Consider the following 19,282-nt stretch of genomic DNA (forward strand, 5'->3'; position numbering starts at 1 on the left):
TAAAATTTATATTAATTTATATAAATCAAAAGAATCATTAGATAAATCTTTAAAATATAGATTTTTTTTTATTATATTTGTAATTATTTTTGGATTGCGAAATTTTTTATTTAAATTGTTAGCTATATAATAATATATTAAACATTTATATATATATAGATTATCTATTAATCTAGACTTAGTATACAAAAATTTTTTTTTAAATTTATTAATTTAAAAATAGATATATTTTCTTTATACCTATATTTTGGTAAATTGCAAAAAAAAAAAAAAAAATAGAAAGATTTTTTAATAGACTTAAAATTGACTATAATTTAATTATGTTATTGGTGTTTATTTTTTAATTAAAATTATTTATTTAATGAATTTTTTATATTATATTTTTTTTTATTTTTAAATACATTATTAAAATTAATTATGTTTTAATAATTTATTTATTAAATTTATTAATTTATTAAATTTTGTAATTTTTAAAATTTATTAATATAATTAATTAATTGTATTAATATAATACTAAAATGTAATATTATTAAAGAAATGAATTGTTTTTTAATTATGTAATTTTTTAAAAATTTAAGAATTAATATATAAAAATAAAATAATATTTAATTTTCATTTTTTTTTTAAATGAAAATTAAATTAATAGGGGTTTATTTTTGATATTTTAGATTCTAGTGATTAAATAAGTTTATTTATAAATTTATTTAATTATCTTAAAATTTATTTAAAAATTAATTATTAAAATTAAATTTTATTAATTAATATAAAAATAAATTTTTTTTAAATGAATTTATAAAGTTTTATTTTGGCTTAAAAATTTGTTATTAATTTGATTTATATGTAAATTTTTGTGTGAATTTATATTAATTTTAAAAATTATTATATTTATTATAATCGCAGTAATTAATTTTATTAATTAAAGAAATTTAGAAATAGCAATATTAAAAAGTATAGATTAAATTGGTGCCAGCAATCGCGGTTATACCAATTATACAAATGAATTTTTTTAGTAAAAGTTAAATTGATTTAAATTAAAAATAATTAAATTTATTAAGTGAAATTTTAAATTTAAATTTTTTATAAAATAAATAATTGAAGCTTAAAAATTTTAATTAAAAACTAGGATTAGATACCCTATTATTTAAAATGTAAATATTAATACTTAAGTAGTAATAGATAAGTTCTTGAAACTTAAAAAATTTGGCGGTATTTTAGTCTATCCAGAGGAACCTGTTTTGTAATCGATAATCCACGATGGACCTTACTTAAATTTGTAATCAGTTTATATACCGTCGTTATCAGAATATTTTATAAGAATAATAATATTCAATAATTTTTATTAAAATTTATATCAGATCAAGGTGTAGCTTATATTTAAGTAATAATGGGTTACAATAAATTTATTTAGACGAATAAAATTATGAAAAAATTTTTGAAGGTGGATTTGGTAGTAAAATTATAAAGATTAATAATTTGATTTTAGCTCTAAAATATGTACACATCGCCCGTCGCTCTTATTATTAAGGTAAGATAAGTCGTAACATAGTAGATGTACTGGAAAGTGTATCTAGAATGACAATTTAAAGCTTATTTAGTAAAGCATTTCATTTACATTGAAAAGATTTTTGTGCAAATCAATATAAATTGATTAGATTTTATTTATTAATTTTATTAATTTTGAGTAAAAATATTAAAAATAATTATATAAGAAAAAGTTTTAGTATTGTTTAAAGAAAAAATAATTTTAATAATAGTTTAGTAGTATTGTAAAAGAAAATTGAAATATTTTGAAAAATTTTTATTTTAAAAGAAGATTTAATTTATTGTACCTTGTGTATCAGCGTTTATTAAATAAACAATATTTAAATATATTTTTCTCGATTTTAAAAGAGTTAATATAATATAAAAGTTAATGATAATAAAATTATTTTAAATATTATATTAGAAATGAAATGTTATTCGTTTTTAAAGGTATCTAGTTTTTCAAGAAATAAATTTAATTTAGAAATTATAAATTTATTTAAAAAATTTTTTAATTAAATAATTTATAATTTTAATATTTTATGGGATAAGCTATAAAAGAAATTTTTATAAATAATAAATAAATTTAAAAAATATATGCTTAGAATTAGCAATTATTTAAAATTATGTTATAATTTATTTTATAAATTAAATTATTTACTTATATTTTCAATTTTTATTGAAATATTAATTTTAATTTTTAAAATTAAGTAATAATGATAGAATTAGTATATTTTATTGTCAAATAAATTTAAATGATAAGTTTAAGTAAAGAATTCGGCAAAAATAATATTCGCCTGTTTAACAAAAACATGTCTTTTTGAATTAAATTTAAAGTCTAACCTGCCCACTGAAAATTTTTAAATGGCCGCAGTATTCTAACTGTGCAAAGGTAGCATAATCAGTCTTTTAATTGAAGTCTGGAATGAATGGTTGGACGAGATATTAACTGTTTCATTTAAATTTTTTATAGAATTTTATTTTTTAGTCAAAAAGGTAAAATTTATTTAAAAGTCGAGAAGACCCTATAAATCTTTATATTTTATTTATTTTAATTATAAAGATTATTTTTATTATAATAGATTCAAATATTTTATTGGGGTGATATTAAAATTTAAAAACTTTTAATGATTAAAATCATTAATGTATGAATATTTGATCCATTAATAATGATTAAAAATTTAAGTTACTTTAGGGATAACATCGTAATTTTTTTGGAGAGTTCATATCGATAAAAAAGATTGCGACCTCGATGTTGGATTAAGATATAATTTTAGGTGTAGCCGTTCAAATTTTAAGTCTGTTCGACTTTTAAATTCTTACATGATCTGAGTTCAATCCGGCGTAAACCACGTTGGTTTCTCTCTTTAAAAAATTATAATGTTTTAGTACGATAGGACCAAATAATTTTAATTTAAAATAGAATAACATTAATTAATATAACTATTTTCGCAGATAAATTTAGAATTTATTTATGTAATATTTATTACAAATAGTATTTGTTTTATATAGAATTGATTATGTCTTTAATTGGAAGTTTATTATTAATTATTTGTGTATTGGTAAGTGTGGTTTTTTTTACGTTATTAGAACGAAAAGTTTTAGGTTATATTCAAATTCATAAGGGTCCTAATAAAGTTGGTTTAATAGGAATTCCTCAACCGTTTTGTGATGCAATTAAATTATTTACAAAAGAACAAACTTATCCTCTATTATCAAATTTTTTAAGATATTATATTTCACCTATTTTATCTTTATTTTTATCTTTAGTTGTTTGAATATGTATGCCGTTTTTTGTAAAATTATATTCATTTAATTTAGGGGGTTTATTCTTTTTATGTTGTACAAGATTAGGAGTTTATACTGTTATAATAGCTGGATGGTCTTCTAAGTTTAATCATGCTTTATTAGGGGGTTTACGGGCTGTTGCACAAACTATTTCTTATGAAGTTAGATTAGCTTTAATTTTGTTATCATTTTTTTTTTAATTGGGGGGTATATTATTTTATATTTTTATTATTATCAAACTTATATTTGATTTTTATTTATTTTATTTCCTATGGCTTTAGTTTGGTTAACTATTTCTTTAGCTGAAACTAATCGGACTCCTTTTGATTTTGCTGAAGGAGAATCTGAATTAGTTTCAGGGTTTAATGTAGAGTATAGAAGAGGAGGATTTGCATTAATTTTTTTAGCTGAATATGCAAGAATTTTGTTTATAAGAATATTATTTTGTATAATTTTTTTAGGGTGCGATGTATTTAATTTATTATTTTATTTAAAATTAATATTAATTTAATTTAATCGTGGTACTTTACCTCGGTTACGTTATGATAATTTAATATATTTAGCATGAAAATGTTTTTTATCTTTTTCAATCAATTATTTATTATTTTTTATCGGGTTAAAAATTTTATTATTTTCTTTGTTATTATGAATTAAAATTGTTATTTAATTAATTTAATAGAAAGTAATATTTCTATCTTATGTTTTCAAAACATATGCTTATTCAAGATCATTAACTAATTTAAGAAATTATCTAATAATTTATTTACTAAAGGGTTTAGTAGATAATATAAAAAATAAACAACAGTTAAAATTTATCCAATTAATACATAAGGTTCTTCTACTGACCGGGCTCCAATTCAAGTTAATAAAATTACTGTAACTACTATAATTCAAAATAAAATTTGGTTGATAGGGTAAAATTTAATTCCTCGGAATTTTCTTAAATTGTAAAATGGTAAAATTATTAAAATTGCAATTGAGAGGACTAGGGCCATTACTCCTCCTAATTTATTAGGAATAGATCGAAGAATTGCGTAAGCAATTAAAAAATATCATCCTGGTTGGATATGGGCTGGTGTTACTGAAGGATTAGCTGGGATAAAATTATCTGGGTCTCCCAATAAGTAAAAATAGTAAAAAAATTATAATAATAAATCCAACGATATCCTTATAAGTAAAAATAGGGTGGAATGGGATTTTATCTCTATTTGAATTTAATCCAATTGGGTTATTTGAACCAGTTTGGTGTAGGAATAATAAATGAATTATAACTATTGCTAAAACAATAAAAGGTAAAATAAAGTGAAATGTAAAAAATCGAGTTAAAGTTGCGTTATCAACAGAAAATCCTCCTCACACTCATTGTACTAAATCAATTCCTAAGTAAGGTAATGCTGATAATTAATTTGTTATAACTGTTGCTCCTCAAAATCTTATTTGTCCTCAAGGTAGAACATACCCTATAAAGGCAGTTCCTATTACTAAAAACGAAATAACTACTCCAGTTATTCATGTTGGGGTAAATAAATAAGATCCGTAATAAATTCCACGTCCTACATGTAAATAAATACAAATAAAAAAAAGAAGCACCGTTAGCGTGTACTGTTCGTAATAATCATCCATAGTTTACATCACGACAAATATGATTTACTCTATTAAAAGCTAAATTTACGTCTGCGGTGTAGTGTATTGCTAAAAATATTCCAGTTAAAATTTGGATAATTAAACATAACCCAAGTAAAGATCCAAGATTTCATCATCTTGAAATGTTAATAGGAGCGGGTAAATCAACTAACGCGTTATTAGCGATTTTAAATTAAGGATGGGAGGTTCGTAAAGGTTTATTCATTAATTTATAATTCGTAAGGGTCCTTTGAATATTTTAGTAATTTTAACAATAACAATTAGCGTAATTAATAAATAATTTATTAAAAGAATTGTAACAAAATTTGTTGAAAAATTATAAAGTTTATTTAAGGATAAAGAGTTTTCTATAAATTAAGAATAACTTGAAGTAATTATTGCTATTTCATAATTTAATAAGAAAAATCTTGTTGTATTTTTATCTTTAATTATAGCTCAAATTAATAATATTAAAAATAATATAATTGAAATCAAAGTAAATTTAATTGATAAATTAAATGATGGCTCTGGCGACCTTTCCATATTTCAAAATATTTTGTTGGCAAACCGTCTTCAGGGCAATTATTTAACACGTCTGCGCTTTTTGACGTGGAGATTGTTATAACAAGATTGTTATAACAGACGGTTGTTATAAGACGGTTTGCCGATGTGCAACCGAAATATATCGGAAACAAATATAAAATAAAATTGTTTTTCATTGTTTGTTTTTAACAAACACGGACCTCGAGCCAGCCAACAAAATATTTTGATAAATTAAATATTTCATTTGAAGCTAAGGATGTAACATAAATAAATATAACCAATATACCTCCAAGAAACATATGAGAATCAATATATTTTATATAGAATAGTAAATTTTATTGTAAAATAAATTTAAATGATAAGTAAAGCAAAAATAATAATCGCCTGTTTAACAATAACATGTCTTTTTGAATTAAATTTAAAGTCTAACCTGCCCACTGAAAATTTTTAAATGCCCGCAGTATTTGAACTGGGCAAAGGTAGCTTAATCATCTTTTAATTGAAGTCTGGAATGAATGGTTGGACGAGATATTAAATGTTTCATTTAAATTTTTTATAGAATTTTATTTTTTAGTCAAAAAGGTAAAATTTATTTAAAAGTCGAGAAGACCCTATAAATCTTTATATTTTATTTATTTTAATTATATAGATTATTTTTATTATAATAGATTAAAATATTTTATTGGGGAGATATTAAAATTTAAAAAACTTTTAATGATTAAAATCATTAATGTATGAATATTTGATCCATTAATAATGATTAAAAATTTAAGTTACTTTAGGGATAGCAGCGTAATTTTTTTGGAGAGTTCATATCGATAAAAAAGATTGCGACCTCGATGTTGGATTACGATATAATTTTAGGTGTAGCCGTTCAAATTTTAAGTCTGTTTGACTTTATAATTCTTACATGATCTGAATTCGAACCGGCGTAAGCCAGGTTGGTTTCTATCTTTCAAAAATTATAATGTTTTAGTACGAAAGGTCCAAATAATTTTAATTTAAAATAGAATAACATTAATTAATATAACTATTTTGGCAGATTAGTGCAATAAATTTAGAATTTATTTATGTAATATTTATTACAAATAGTACTTGTTTTATATAGAATTAATTATGTCTTTAATTGGAAGTTTATTATTAATTATTTGTGTATTGGTAAGTGTGGTTTTTGTAACGTTATTAGAACGAAAAGTTTTAGGTTATATTCAAATTCGTAAAGGTCCTAATAAAGTTGGTTTAATAGGAATTCCTCAACCGTTTTGTGATGCAATTAAATTATTTACAAAAGAACAAACTTATCCTCTATTATCCAATTATTTAAGATATTATATTTCACCTATTTTATCTTTATTTTTATCTTTAGTCGTTTGAATATGTATGCCGTTTTTTGTAAAATTATATTCATTTAATTTAGGGGGTTTATTTTTTTTATGTTTTACAAGATTAGGAGTTTATACTGTTATAGTAGCTGGATGGTCTTCTAAGTTTAATCATGCTTTATTAGGGGGTTTACGGGCTGTTGCACAAACTATTTCTTATGAAGTTAGATTAGCTTTAATTTTGTTATCATTTTTTTTTTTAATTGGGGGGTATATTATTTTATATTTTTATTATTATCAAACTTATATTTGATTTTTATTTATTTTATTTCCTATGGCTTTAGTTTGGTTAACTATTTCTTTAGCTGAAACTAATCGGACTCCTTTTGATTTTGCTGAAGGAGAATCTGAATTAGTTTCAGGGTTTAATGTAGAGTATAGAAGAGGAGGAATTGCATTAATTTTTTTAGCTGAATATGCAAGAATTTTATTTATAAGAATATTATTTTGTGTAATTTTTTTAGTGTACTAATTATTTTCTTTTAAGTAAATTTATAAAGTTTTATTTTGGCTTAACAATTTTTTATTTATTTGATATATATGTAAATGTTAGTGTTTTTTTTTTAATTTTAAAAATTATTATATTTATTATAATCGCTGTAATTAATTTTATTTCTTAAAGAAATTTAGAAACAGCAATATTAAAAAGTAAACATTAAATTGGTGCCAGCAATCGCGGCTATACAAATTATACAAATGAATTTTTAAGTAAGAGTTAAATTGGCTTAAATTAAAATAATTAAATTTATTAAGTGAAATTTTAAATTTAAATTTTTTATAAAATAAATAATTGAAGCTTAAAAATTTTAATTAAAAACTAGGATTAGATACCCTATTATTTAAAATGTAAATATTAATACTTAAGTAGTAATAGATAAGTTCTTGAAACTTAAAAAATTTGGCGGTATTTTAGTCTATCCAGAGGAACCTGTTTTGTAATCGATAATCCACGATGGACCTTAATTAAATTTGTAACCAGTTTATATACCGTCGTTATCAGAATATTTTATAAGAATAATAATATTCAATAATTTTGATTAAAATTTATATCATATCAAGGTGTAGCTTATATTTAAGTAATAATGGGTTACAATAAATTTATTTAGATGAATAAAATTATGAAAAAATTTTTGAAGATGGATTTGGTAGAAAAATTTAAAGATAAATAATTTGATTTGATTTGATTGTAGCTCTAAAATATGTACACATCGCTCGTCGATCTTATTATTAAGGTAAGATAAGTCGTAACATAGTAGATGTACTGAAAAGTGTATCTAGAATGACAATTGAAAGCTAATTGAAAGCTAAGTAAAACATTTCATTTACATTGAAAAGATTTTTGTGCAAATCAATATAAATTGATTAGATTTTATTTATTAATTTTATTAATTTTAATGAAAATATTAAAATTAATTATATTTGAAAAAGTTTTAGTACTGTTTAAAGAAAAAATAATTTTAATAATAGTTTAGTAGTATTGTAAAAGAAAGTTGAAATGTTTTGAAAAATTTTTATTTTAAAAGAAGATTTAATTTATTGTACCTTGTGTATAAGCGTTTATTAAATAAAAAATAATTAAATATATTTTTCTCGATTTAATAGCAGTTAATATATATATATATATGCTTAGAATAAGCAATTATTTAAAATTATGTTATAATTTATTTTATAAATTAAATTATTTATTATATTTTAAATTTTTATTGAAAATATTAATTTTAATTTTTAAAATTAAGTAATAATGATAGAATTAGTATATTTTATTGTAAAATAAATTTAAATGATAAGTAAAGAAAAAAAGGCAAAAATAATGTTCGCCTGTTTAACAAAAACATGTCTTTTTGAATTCAATTGAAAGTCTAACCTGCCTACTGAAAATTTTTAAATGGCCGCAGTATTTTAACTGTGCAAAGGTAGCATAATCATTAGTCTTTAATTGAAGGATGGAATAATGGTTGGACGAGATATTAACTGTTTCATTTAAATTTTTTATAGAATTTTATTTTTATTATTAGTCAAAAAGCTAAAATTTATTTAAAAGTCAATAAGACCCTATAAATCTTTATATTTTATTTATTTTAATTATAAAGATTATTTTTATTATAATAGATTAAAATTTTTTATTGGGGTGATATTAAAATTTAATAAGCATTTAATGATTAAAAGTCATTAATGTATGAATATTTGATCCATTAATAATGATTAAAAATTTAAATTACTTAAGGTATAACAACGTAATTTTTTTGGAGAGTTCATATCGATAAAAAAATTGCGACCTCGATGTTGGATTAAAGCCAAATACTTTTAAATTCTTACATGTTCTAAGTTCAAACCGGCGTAAACCAGGTTGGTTTCTATCTTTAAAAAATTATGAATATTTTAGTATCGAAAGGACCAAATATTAAAATAATTTTATTTTAATATAGAATAACAATAATTAATATAGCTATTTTGGCAGATTAGTGCAATAAATTTAGAATTTATTTATGTAATATTGATTACAAATAGTTCTTGTTTTATATAGAATTGATTATGTCTTTAATTGGAAGTTTATTATTAATTATTTGTGTATTGGTAAGTGTGGCTTTTTTAACGTTATTAGAACGAAAAGTTTTAGGTTATATTCAAATCTAATCTTTAGTTATCTTTAGTTGTTTGAATATATATGCCGTTTTTTGTAAAATTATATTCATTTAATTTAGGGGGTTTATTTTTTAATGTTGTACAAGATTAGGAGTTTATACTGTTATAGTAGCTGGATGGTCTTCTAAGTCTAATTATGCTTTATTAGGGGGTTTACGGGCTGTTGCACAAACTATTTCTTATGAAGTTAGATTAGCTTTTATTTTGTTATCATTTGTTTTTTTAATTGGGGTGTATATTTTTTTATATTTTTATTATTATCAAACTTATATTTGATTTTTATTTATTTAATTTCCTATGGCTTTAGTTTGGTTAACTACTTAGCTAAAACTTAATCGGACTCCTTTTGATTTTGCTGAAGGAGAATCTGAATTAGTTTCAGGGTTTAATGTAGAGTATAGAAGAGGAGGATTTGCATTAATTTTTTTAGCTGAATATGTAAGAATTTTATTTATAAGAATATTATTTTGTGTAATTTTTTTAAGTTGTGATGTATTTAATTTATTATTTTATTTAAAATTAATATTAATTTCATTTCAGTGGTACTTTACATCGGTTTCGTTATGATAAATTAATATATTTAGCATGAAAATGTTTTCTATCTTTTTCATTAAATTATTTCTTTTTTTTGATCGGGTTAAAAATTTTATTATTTTCTTTGTTATTATGAATTAAAATTAGTAATTATTCAAGTTAAAAGAAAGTAATATTTCTATCTTATGTTTTCAAAACATATGTTTATTCAAGCACATTAAATAATTTAAGAAATTATCTCATAATTTATTTACTAAAGGGTTTAGTAAATAATATAAAAAATAAACAATAGTTAAAATTTGTCCAATTAATACATAAGGTTCTTCTACTGGCCGGGCTCCAATTCAAGTTAATAAAATTACTGTAACTACTATAATTCAAAATAAAATTTGGTTGATAGGGTTAAATGGAATTCCTCGGAATTTTCTTATATTGTAAAATTGTTAAATTATTAAAATTGCAATTGAAAGGACTAGGGCGATTCCTCCTCCTAATTTATTAGGAATAGATCGAAGAATTGCGTAAGCAAATAAAAAATATCATCCTGGTTGGATATGGGCTGGTGTTACTAAAGGATTAGCTGAGATAAAATTATCTGGGTCTCCCAATAAATTTGGGTTAATTAAAATTAAAGAGATTCGTAAAAAAATTATAATAATAAATCCAAAGATATCCTTATAAGTAAAATAAGGGTGGAATGAGATTTTATCTCTTTTTGAATCTAATCCAATTGGGTTATATGAACCAGTTTAGTGTAGGAATAATAAATGAATTATAACTATTACTAAAACAATAAAGGGTAAAATAAAGTGAAATGAAAAAAATCGAGCTAAAGTTGCGTTATCAACAAAAATCCTTCTCACACTCATTGTACTAAATCAATTCCTAAGTAAGGTACTGCTGATAATAAATTTGTAATAACTGTTGCTCCTCAAAATGATATTTGTCCTCAAGGTAGAACATACCCTATGAAGGCAGTTCCTATTACTAAAAACAAATCCTCCAATTATAATTGGTATAATAATGAAAAATAGCATGGGCAGTAACAATAACATTATAAATTTGGTCATTTCCAATTAAAGCTCCTGGGTGGCCTAATTCAGCTCGAATTAAAATTCTTTAAGATGTTCCAGCTATTCCTGCTTAAGCACCAAAAATAAAATATAATGTTCCAATATCTTTATGATTTCTTGAGAATAAATATTCTCGCGATTAAGCGATGTCTGAAGTTAGGCGATAGATTGTAACATATATTTTCTTCTTAATCAACTGATTAGTAAATTTTATTAAATCGGTTTGGTCTTATAGTCAATAATGACATCAAGCTGCAATTTTGAAGGAGTAATTTTTACCTCCCTATGGGCTCCCTATATTTACAGCTTTGAAGTCTATTAGTCTTATTTAACTTAAATCCTTTGACTTAAAATATAGAATAAAATATTGAAATTAAAAATAATCCAAATACTGATAAAATTGTAAATATTAAGTATAATTTTATACTAAAATTATTGAATTGTGAGCTAATCACCCAGTTATTATCGTAGTAATTTAGTATAAATGCTGAGTAGCAAATGCGTTGGTAAACATATAATGTGATTAAAGTTGATGTTAATAAAATTATTAACTGAAGATATTGGTTAACAGAAAGTTAATTGTTCAATTACAATTCATTTTGGTAAAAATCCTAAAAATGGGGGTAATCCTCCTAAGGATAAAAAATTTACAAATTAAGTAAGTTATATAACTTTTCTTTGTATAAACCAAGAAAATAATTGGTTTAAATAAAATAGCTTAGAAATATTAAATATAAAAGTTAAAAAAAAAGATAAAAAAAATAGAGTAAAAAATAAATTAATCAAATTGATTCATTAATTATTAACGCTCTTAATATCCACCCTAAATGATTAAAAGAAGAAAAGGCTATACGTTTACGTAAAGAAGTTTGTTTTTGTTAGTGTAAAAGAGTCTGCACAGGGCAAAGTAATAATAAGGCAACCAAATAAGAACTGAGAACACACGACGAACAATGTGAACACGACGAACGTGTTTTTTAGAGTGAAGAGTAATTACAAAAGGTTCATAGAATAAGAACATATGTAATCTGGTTCATAAATCTTAGTGATGGCATAATTCATAATTGAACTTGAACTTTAACACTTCTTCTCAAGTTAATATTTTAATTTGACATACAGTATTTCTTATTCAACCAAACCGAGCAATTTAACAAATTTCTGATGCTTTTTTTTTTGTAGATTTTTTGTTAAGATATCTGCAACATTTCCATTTGTGGGAACATAATTAATACAAACACTTTTTAATGCTAGAACCTCTCGTATGTAATGATATTTAATATCGATATGCTTTGTTCGCTTATGGTGTACAGGATTAGCTGCAATTTGCTGAGCACTCAAATTGTCACCATAGATTTGCACGGGCTCTGTTGTAGTCTCCAGTAGTCGTCGTAGATATGTTGCCTCTTTTGCCGTCGTTGATAAGGCTACATATTCAGCCTCAGTACTGCTCTGAGCGCCCACTCCTTGTTTTTTTGATTCCCAAGAAAATGCTGAACCTCCAAGATAAAATCCGAAGCCAGTATACGATTTTCTATCCAGGTTGTCATTAGCCCAGTCTGCATCGACAAATGCGTGCAATCCTTGACCAGTTTTTCGATAATGGACTTTTAGGTCAATTGTCTTTGCCAGGTAGCGTAAGATGTGCTTCGCGGCGGACTCATGCTCGTGATGCGGGTCAGTATTCCGTTGTGCTAGCTTACTTACGGAATGAGCTATATCAGGCCGACTTGAGATGGCCAGATACGTAAGTGCATTTACCTTCGTTGCAGCTTATTTGGAATCCAGGAACTAAAGGTGTCGATACAGGACGACAGACGTTCATGCCGTATTTCACCAGTAGGCACCTTATATACTGTTTCTGACAAATAGAGATAGCACCTAAATCTCCTTCACGCTGTATTTCGATGCCTAAAAAGTGATTTAAATGACCATTGTCGTGAACATCAAACATTTCCTGCAACTTCTTCTTAAAGTACATTAGATCTGAGCGTTTAGAACAAGCTATTATTACTACTATTATCAACATATACTGCTATCAAATTGTACGAATCTTCAGAAATATTTTTATACATGCATGGTTCATTTTGTGTGGCCTTAAATCCCAGTCTTTTTAATGCGTCATCTAGAGTGCTGTTCCACGCTCTGCCTGACTGCTTGACTCCGTACAACGCTTTGTTCAACTTCAGAACACGATTTGGGTAATCTTTGCTGACAAAATGTTCCGGCTGCTTCATATAGACACTCTCGGTGAGCTCGCTGTTGAGGTAGGCATTTGAAACGTTCATTTGATGCAGGTATAATTCTTTTTCTGCAGCTACAGCCAACAACATTCTAATATTTTCATATCGTATGACTGGCGAAAATGTTTCACTGAAATTTACGCCATATTGCTGGCTGCTACCCTTAGCGACTAGTCTTGACTTGAACCGCTCAATATTACCCTGGCTGTCTCTTTTCACTTTATACATGCATCCAATAACTTTTGCATTGGGTGGAAGATCAACCAGCGACCAGGTGTTGTTTGCGATGAGGGCATCGTACTCACATTTCATAGATTCCTCCCACTCAAACGCATGTTTGCCATGCAACGCCTGCTTAGCTGTATTTGGCGTTTCCATGTCATAGTTTGTCATAATATGAAGCTCGTTGTACTGCTTCCTTGGCCTTCCAGGTCTTCCAGTTCGAATAAGCGTAGGCCTGCCTGAGCCTCGTCGTATGTCCACTTCTTCATCAGGGCTGCTCGTTAAATCAGAATCTCCAAAACTCTCATAATTCTCTATATCTTCGTCTGAATGATTATCGATTATGGGCTCTTGGTTTTGGATTTCTTCATTGATTGCTGGCTCTGCTGTAACTGCCTGCGGTGGCAGCTCCTCTGGCGCTGCCTCTCCAACATTGGGATCCCCATGTATGTTACTGCTAATTATAAAAGAAGTAAAAAATTTTTGCGCTTCTCTTTCAACAAATTTGACGTCACGCCTCTCGATCACTTGTTTAGTGTCTTTGTCAAACAGTCGATATGCTTTTGCAGTAAGAGAGTAGCCAACAAACATATATTCTTTTCCTTTGGGCTTAAATTTCTTGTGATGCAATTTGTCCAGCGCTTAGACGGGTGACCCAAAAATTCGTAGATGAGACACTGATGGCTTGCGGCCGCTCCAAACTTCATAAGGAGTAGTACCTTGCAGTGCCTGGGAGGGGGACCTATTCCGTATGTAAGCTGCAGTTGCAACAGCTTCAGCCCATAGGGATTATTCAACGTTTGCATGGACCATCATAGCGCGAGCCATTTCTACTAGCGTTCGATTCGCTCTCTCTGCCACTCCGTTTTGTTGTGGCGTGTAGGGCACTGTTAACTGTCTTTTTATGCCACATCTTTTTAACAGCGCATCGAATTTACCATTAACAAACTCTTTGCCATTGTCACTACGGATGGCTTTTATTTTGTGTTGCATTTGACACTCAACTAGGTTTTTAAGTGTTTCAAATTTATCAAGTGCTTCGTTTTTGGATTTCATAAAATATACAAAATATCTTTTGGACCGATCGTCTATGAATGTTATGAAATATTTCGCACCACCAATTGATGGAACATTTATAGGCCCGCAAACGTCCGTGTGTATTAAATCCAAACAATTAGTTGCACCCTTATCGTTCGTTTGAAATGGCAATGCACAGATTTTCGATAAATTAACTGTGTTGCAATTTATTTCAGTTGAGAAGTTTTTTAAGTCAATACCGTGGACACGTTCACTATTTACTAGCTCTTTTAAGCTGCGAAAGTTTAGGTGGCTATACCGATTGTGCCAAACTATTGCTTTTTCTTGCATTGAAAACAATTTATTTTGATTCACATCATCAAACAAAAACAAATTTCCGATTAAATCAGCAATTAGTAAAACTGAACCGTTTTTGCATTTAACTACTGCACGATTGTTCTTGAAAACAACTGAATGTCCGAATTTCAACGCTTTGCTGACCGAATAGAAGTTTATATGCAGTGACGGGACATACAATACATCATGCAACAGAATTCCACAATTATGCGTTTTTATTTTTACGACTCCTTTGCCGGCAGATTCTATGAATTTATCTGGACACCACTGTCCAGACACCAACTAGCTTTTTTTGCATGTTCTTTTTGCATTGCTGTGTATACGGCGTACGAGCATTTTTGTTGTTGTCCTTCGTTTTGATTTTCGCACTGCTTTTGTTTCTTTCGCTTTTCTTTGCATTCCGCTGATTTGTGGCCTCGTTTACCGCAATTGAAACATATTCCGTTAAATTTCCAGTCTTTCTTTGCACGACCTTCTTTCTTGTGCTCTCTTTTCTCCGAACGAGCGCCTACGAAGAATGCTTGCTGGTTGTTACCTATTTCGCAATTTTGTGATATTCTACCAGCCTCTGCTAATAGCTTTATTTTAAGTACATAAAAATCTGGCAATGAGTCTCTTGTCTCCATTGCAACAACGAAATGTTCATATTCCGTGCTTAAACTTGACAGCAATATAATAAGTTTAACTCGTCTTGCAAATCAATGCTCACTTCAGTTAACTTGTCAATAACCTCAATAAACGAATTTATATATTGCGATACATTTTCGTTTATGTCTAATTTCATGTTTAGCAACTTTTTATACAACGAAACTTTAAGAATCGGACCCGTCGGCACATGCACTTCACGTAATTTGTCCCACGCTTCTTTAGAGGACTGTGCATTTTTTACATAGCTTAATTGCGCAACATTGACATTTAACACAATGCACGCGAGCGCCTTTTCATCCATCAAAACTGTATTTGCAGCAGCTGCGTTGACCTCCAACTTGCCACAGACTACATTCCAAAGTTATTGGTGAATTAGAACACTTTTCATCTGTATAGCCCATACATCGTAGTTTTTATCATTTAACTTTTCGATTTGAAATTGACTCATTTTTCCTTATTAATACTTTCGTGACTCTGGGCCCATAACCAATGTTAGTGTAAAAGAGTCTGCACATGGCAAAGTAATAATAAGGCAACCAAATAAGTTTATTTTAGAGTGAAGAGTAATTACAAAAGGTTCATAGAATAAGAACATATGTGAACTGGTTCATAAATCTTAGTGATGGCATAATTCATAATTGAACTTGAACTTTAACAGTTTTACACCTCCAATTGCTCCGATAATTACTGAAAAAATTACTCTAATTAATAATAAACTTTTAAAATTTAAGTAAGAAATTAATATTAAAGGGGCAATTTTTTGTCATGTTATTAAAAGGAGAGCATTTATGCAAGTTAAACTTTCTATTAAGTTAGGGAATCAAAAATGGAAAGGGGCAGCTCCTCTTTTTAATAATAAAGTTGATGAAATAATTATTGAAGTACAAGAGTTATTGATTTCGATAGTTATTCTGTTATTCAATATTAATAAAATTACTGAAAATAATAAAACAGTTGAAGCTAATGCTTGGGTTAATAAATATTTTAAATAAGAAGAAGAATTAGGGGAATTAAAGATAACATATTAGTTTCTTAACTTATTTATGCTCCTAACCAAGAGTTAGAGGTTACCGTAATTAATGTTCCGATAATTATTATTGTTATAAACAAAATTTTTGAAGAATTATTAAAAATGGGGTATGAGCCCAGTAGCTTAATTAGCTTACCTTTTTATTTCATTCATTTACAACAAGTTTACTAATATTTTTAAAAAAATGTTGAATTTTTAAAAAGTATTAATTTATATCTTTATGTTTAAGAATAATTAAAAATTTCTATATAGATCTATATAAATTAGTAAATCTTCAACAATATATAAATATATAATAATTTATAAGATTTATATTAATTTATATAAATTAAAAGAATCATTAGATAAATCTTTAAAATATCAACTTTTTTTTACCATATTTGTAAGTATTTTTGGATTAGGACATTTTTTATTTAAATTGTAAATTATATAATAATATATTAAATATTTATATATATAGATTATCTATTAAATTAGACTTAGTATATAAAAACTTTCTTTTAAATTTATTAATTTTAAAACAAATATATGTTTGTTATACCTATTTTTTGAAAAATTGCAAAAAAAAAATAGGAAGATTTTTTAATAGACTTAAAATTGAATTTAATTCAATTATATTATTGATGTTTATTTTTTAATTAAAATTAGTTATTTTGCTAATTTCATATAGTTATTTTTTATAATATATTGTTAAAATTAATTATGTTTTATTTATTTATTAATTAAATTTATTAATATATTACATTTTGTAATTATTTCCGTTTACTCAAATTATTAAATAATTGTGTTAATTTTATACTAAAATGTAATATTATAATAAAAATATGTTATTTTTTAATTATGTAAATTTTTAAATATTTAATATGTAAAAATAAAATAATATTTAAATTTCGTTTTTATTTTTAAATGAAAATTATATTAATAGGGGTTTATTTTCGTTACTTTAGATTCTAGTAATTGATTAAGTTTATTTATAAATTTATTAAATTGTTTTTAAATTTATTTAAAAAAATAAATTATAAAAATTTAATTTTATTAATTAGTATACAAATTATTTTCTTTTTAGTAAATTTATAAAGTTTTATTTTGGCTTAAAAATTTGTTATTAATTTGATTTATATGTAAATTTTTGTGTGAGTTTATGTTAATTTTAAAAATTGTTGTTTTTATTATAATCGCAGTAATTAATTTTATTAATTAAAGAAATTTAGAAATAGCAATATTAAAAAGTATAGATTAAATTGGTTATTATGTCTTTAATTGGAAGTTTATTATTAATTATTTGTGTATTGGTAAGTCTTATTAGAACGAAAAGTCTTAGGTTATATTCAAATTCGTAAGGGTCCTAATAAACTTGGATTAATAGGAATTCCTCAACCTTTTTGTGATGCAATTAAATTATTTACAAAAGAACAAACTTATCCTCTATTATCAAATTATTTAAGATATTATATTTCACCTATTTTATCTTTATTTTTATCTTTAGTTGTTTGAATATGTATGCCGTTTTTTGTAAAATTATATTCATTTAATTTAGGGGGTTTATTTTTTAATGTTGTACAAGATTAGGAGTTTATACTGTTATAGTAGCTGGATGGTCTTCTAAGTCCAATTGTGCTTTATTAGGGGGTTTACGGGCTGTTGCACAAACTATTTCTTATGAAGTTAGATTAGCTTTAATTTTGTTATCATTTGTTTTTTAATTGGGGGGTATAATTTTTTATATTTTTATTATTATCAAACTTATATTTGATTTTTATTTATCTTATTTCCTATGGCTTTAGTTTGGTAAACTATTTCTTTAGCTGAAACTAATCGGACTCCTTTTGATTTTGCTGAAGGGAAATTTGAATTAGTTTCAGGGTTTAATTTAAAATATGTGCTTATTCAAGCTCATTAACTAATTTAATAAATTATCTCATCCTTTATTTACTAAAGAGTTTAGTAGGTAATATAAAAAAAGCCAACAGTTAAAATTCATCCTATTAATACATAAGGTTCTTCTACTGGCCGGGCTCCAATTCAAGTTAATAAAATTAATGTAACTACTATAATTCAAAATAAAATTTGATTGATAGGGAAAAAAAGAATTCCTCGGAATTTTCTTAAAGTGTAAAATGGTAAAATTATTAAAATTGCAATTGAAAGGACTAGGGCGATTACTCCTCCTAATTTATTAGGAATAGATCGAAGAATTTCGTAAGCAAATAAAAAATATCATCCTGGTTGGATATGGGCTGGTGTTACTAAAGGATTAGCTGAGATAAAATTATCTGGGTCTCCTAATTAATTTGGGTTAATTAAAATTAAAGAGATTAGTAAAAAAATTATAATAATAAATCCAACGATATCCTTATAAGTAAAAAAAAGGGTGGAATGGGATTTTATCTCTATTTGAAATTAATCCAATTGGGTTATTTGAACCAGTTTGGTGTAGGAATAATAAATGGATTATAACTATTGTTAAAACAATAAAAGGTAAAATAAAGTGAAATGTAAAAAAATCGAGTTAAAGTTGCGTTATCAACAGCAAATCCTCCTCACACTCATTGTACTAAATCAATTCCTAGGTAAGGTACTGCTGATAATAAATTTGTAATAACTGTTGCTCCTCAAAATGATATTTGTCCTTAAGGTAAGGGATGGGAGGTTCGAAAAGGC

At 25.4% G+C, this 19,282-nt stretch overlaps 1 long non-coding RNA gene and 2 pseudogenes across 1 annotated transcript; 1 reads left to right on the forward strand and 2 right to left on the reverse strand.

Annotated features, from left to right (window-relative positions):
• Positions 1–4,470: 4,470 nt before the first annotated feature.
• Positions 4,471–5,158, reverse strand: LOC135430936 (cytochrome b-like; annotated as a pseudogene).
• Positions 5,159–9,392: 4,234 nt separating this feature from the next.
• Positions 9,393–18,006, forward strand: LOC135430937 (uncharacterized). Its single transcript, XR_010436704.1, has 2 exons — positions 9,393–9,474; positions 17,943–18,006. It is a non-coding gene; the product is annotated as an uncharacterized LOC135430937 (long non-coding RNA).
• Positions 18,007–18,521: 515 nt separating this feature from the next.
• On the reverse strand, positions 18,522–19,254 carry LOC135430938 (cytochrome b-like; annotated as a pseudogene).
• Positions 19,255–19,282: the final 28 nt, after the last annotated feature.

This window comes from Drosophila montana, unplaced genomic scaffold (genome assembly GCF_035044405.1).
Source record: "Drosophila montana isolate Dmon_TW-CO22-7 unplaced genomic scaffold, ASM3504440v1 contig_3112_1, whole genome shotgun sequence".
Classification (NCBI taxonomy): domain Eukaryota; kingdom Metazoa; phylum Arthropoda; class Insecta; order Diptera; family Drosophilidae; genus Drosophila; species Drosophila montana.